Genomic DNA, 4,102 nt, shown 5'->3' on the forward strand with positions numbered 1-4,102 from the left:
CGGAGATCCGTAAATTCGATTGGGGTGAATCTTTCGCCCAGATTTTTCTCATCAAATTAGCTTTCTTGTGGCAAAAGAAGAGCATCAACCGCCTTACGGAGTGCCCAGGAGAGTCCAGGGCATGCCCCCCTGTCTCGTGGCCCTCTCGGGCACCGTCTCGCGTTGATTCTTCCTCCCAAAAATCACAAATATTCAAAAATAATTCTCTATCTGATTTTTTCCCGTCTGGACTCCGTTTGATATTGGGTTTCTGTGAAACATAAAACATGCAACAAACAGGAACTGACACTGGGCACTGGAACAATATTTTAGTCCCAAAAATAGTATAAAAAGTTGCCAAAAGTATATGAAAGTTGAATACTATTGGCATGGAACAATCAAAAATTATAGATACGACGGAGACGTATCAGCATCCCCAAGCTTAATTCCTGCTCGTCCTCGAGTAGGTAAATGATAAAAAATTGATGTGGAATGCTACCTAGCATAATCTTGATCATAAGTCTAATCATGTCATGAATATTAAGACACGAGTGATTCAAGGCAATAGTCTATCATTTGACATAAAAACAATAATACATAGGGCATCCCAACAAACAATCATGTCTTTCAAAATATCAATGCTTCCAGAACGTTATCCCTAAAAAATCATATAGTCTTATATGCTCCCTTTTCTTAACACAAGGTACCCCTCATGCCTATCTCAAACTTTTTCAAGTCTCACACAATACATGAGCGTGAGCCATGGATATAGCACTATGGGTGGAATAGAATATGATGGTGGAGTTTATATGGAGAAGACAAGGAAGAAAGTCTCACGTCGACGCGGCTAATCAATAGGCTATGGAGATTCCCATCAATTGATGTCAATGCGAGGAGTAGGGATTGTCATGCAACGAATGCGCTAAGAGCTATAAGTGTATGAAAGCTCAAACTGAAAACTAAGTGGGTGTGCACCCAACGTGCTTTCTCATGAAGACCTAGGGCATTTGAGGAAGCCCATCGTTGGAATATACAAGCCAAGTTCTATAATGAAAATTCCCACTCGTATATGAAAGTGACAATATAGGAGACTCTCTATATGAAGAACATGGTGCTACTTTGAAGCACAAGTGTGGAAAAAGGATAGTAACATTGCCCCTTTTCTTTTATTCTTTTTTTCTTTTTTTGGGTGGGCTTCTTTGGCCCCCTTTTTTATTTAGGCTTCTTTGGCCTCTTTTTTTCATGGGGCAATGCTCTATAATGATGACCATCACACTTTTATTTACTTACAACTCAATATTACAACTCGATACTAGAACAAAGATATGACTCTATATGAATGCTTCCGGCGGTGTACCGGGATGTGCAATGATCTAGCGTAGCAATGACATCAAAAAACGGACAAGCCATGAAAACATCATGCTAGCTATCTTACGATCATGCAAAGCAATATGACAATGCATGCTCAAGTCATGTATATGATGATGATGGAAGTTGCATGGCAATATATCTCGGAATGGCTATGGAAATGCCATGATAGGTAGGTATGGTGGCTGTTTTGAGGAAGATATAAGGAGGCTTATGTGTGATAGAGCGTATCATATCACAGGGTTTGGATGCACTGGCGAAGTTTGCACCAACTCTCGAGGTGAGAATGGGCAATGCACGGTACCGAAGAGGCTAGCAATGATGGAAGGGTGAGAGTGCGTATAATCCATGGACTCAACATTAGTAATAAAGAACTCACATACTTATTGCAAAAATTTATTATCCCTTGAAATAAAGTACTACGTGCATGCTCCTAGGGGGATGTTGGTAGGAGTTAACCATCGCACGCCCCCGACCTTCACGCAAAGATAAACAATCAAAATACAATGCGCGCCAATTTGGTTACATAGTTAGTAGACCATACGTGCATGCTTCGGGAATCACAAACTTTAACACCAACATCCTTACTAAACACAACCATATACTAGTACCTCCCACATATTATCACCTCTATATCGCAAAACTATTGCAAGGAATCAAACATATCATATTTAGTGATCCACAAGTTTATGTAGGATTTTATGACTAACCATGTGAATGACCAATTCCTGTCATCTCTCTAAATAAATATAAGTGAAGCAAGATAGTTTAATTCTTTCTACAAAAGATATGTCCATGCTCTAACAAATATAAGTGAAGCAAAAGAGCATTCTGCAAATGGCGGTTTTCTATGTGAAGAGAAATAGGTAACCCAAACTTCAAATGATATAAGTGAAGCACAGGAAGCATTCTATAAAGCCATACTCAAAAGATTTAAGTGAAGTGCAAATAGCATTCTATAAATCAACCAAGGACTATCTCATACCAGCATGGCGCAAAAAAGAAAAGTGAAAACTAAATGCAAAACACGCTCCAAGACTTGCACATATCGCATGAACGAAACGAATACGAAAACATACCGATACTTGTTGAAGAAAGAGGGGATGCCTTCCGGGCATCCCCAAGCTTAGACGCTTGAGTCTCCTTGAATATTTACTTGGGGTGCCTTGGGCATCCCCAAGATTGAGCTATTTCCTCTCTTCCTTTTCCTCATATCGAGACCTCCTCGATCAAACACTTCATCCACACAAAACTTTAACAGAAAACTCGGTAAGATCCGTTAGTATAATAAAGCAAATCACCACTCTAAGTACTGTTGCAAACCAATTCATATTTTGTTTTTGCATTGTGTCTACTGTAACATAACTTTTTCATGGCTTAATCCACTGATAGAAATTGATAGATTCATCAAAACAAGTAAACTATGCATCAAAAACAGAATCTGTCAAAAACAGAACAGTCTGTAGAAATCTGAACATTCACCATACTTCTGCTACTCCAACAATTCTACCAAAATTAGGAAAAATAAAAATTTTGTACATAAAGACAGTGCAAAAGGAATCAGAACCATTTGACATTCCAGTAACAAATGTAAAATCGCGCACTACAGCCAAAGTTTCTGTCCTGCACCGTACAAACCAACAAGCATTGTAAACATCCTAAAGGCAAACCTTGGCACATTATTTTTATAATTCAATGGAATTGTACAAGGGGATAATTATTTTTTATGAAAAGTTTCTGTAATCAAGATTCACGAAGTTTCCGTGAGCATGAACAAAGTTCAAGGAGCTCTCCCACTTCAACAATGCTTGTCTTTCTCACTTTCACTTTCCTTTTTGAAAAGTTTTGGGTTCCCCTCTTTATTTTTTTTGTTTTTAAACTATATTAAAGCACTCAACAGAAATAAATGACTCTCTAAAACTTCTGGGTTGTCTCCCTGGCAGCGCTTTCTTTAAAGCCATTAAGCTAGGCATATAGTGCTCAAGTAATGAATCCACTCGGATCCCAAGGTATATCAAAGCCAATTTTAATTAACAATGATTTGTAATTTCGTAGTGAGCACAAAGTAACATATATCATGCAACAACGAAGTCTAACTCTCTTCCTATGCATCGGCATGTCATAAAAGAACAATTCATGCACACCAAGTAAAGGCCAATGCATATTATAAGCAGTTTCTTGCAATTTTATCATATTGGAAACATAGAGAGGTGGAGATATAGTTCCTCTCTCATAATAATTGCAAGTAGGAGCAGCAAGCACATGCATATTATATCTATCAAAATCATCATGTGTAGTAGTAAAACGCACCCCATCAATATAATCCTTAATAAACACAAACTTCTCCGATATAGCGTAGTTGGGAGAATTCAAAAAGATAATAGGACTATCATGTGTGGATGCAATAGCAACAATTTCATGTTTAACATAAGGAACTATAGCAAGTTCATCTCCATAAGCATCATTCATATTGGCATCATGGCCACAAGCATAGCAAGCATCATCAAAAGGGGGTATTTCAAGAGAATCAACGGGATCATAACAATCATCATAGCAATCATCCTTCGGTAAGCACGAAGGGAAATTAAACATTGTATGAGTTGAAGAGTTACTCTCATTATAAGGTGGGCACAGGTAGCTAATACGCTCTTCCTCCTTTTGTTCTTCGCTCTCCTCATCATCTTTTTCATCCAATGAGCTCACAGTTTCATCAATTTCTTCTTCCATAGCTTCCTGCAAAATATTAGTCTCTTCT

This window comes from Triticum aestivum, chromosome 6B (assembly GCF_018294505.1).
Source record: "Triticum aestivum cultivar Chinese Spring chromosome 6B, IWGSC CS RefSeq v2.1, whole genome shotgun sequence".
Classification (NCBI taxonomy): domain Eukaryota; kingdom Viridiplantae; phylum Streptophyta; class Magnoliopsida; order Poales; family Poaceae; genus Triticum; species Triticum aestivum.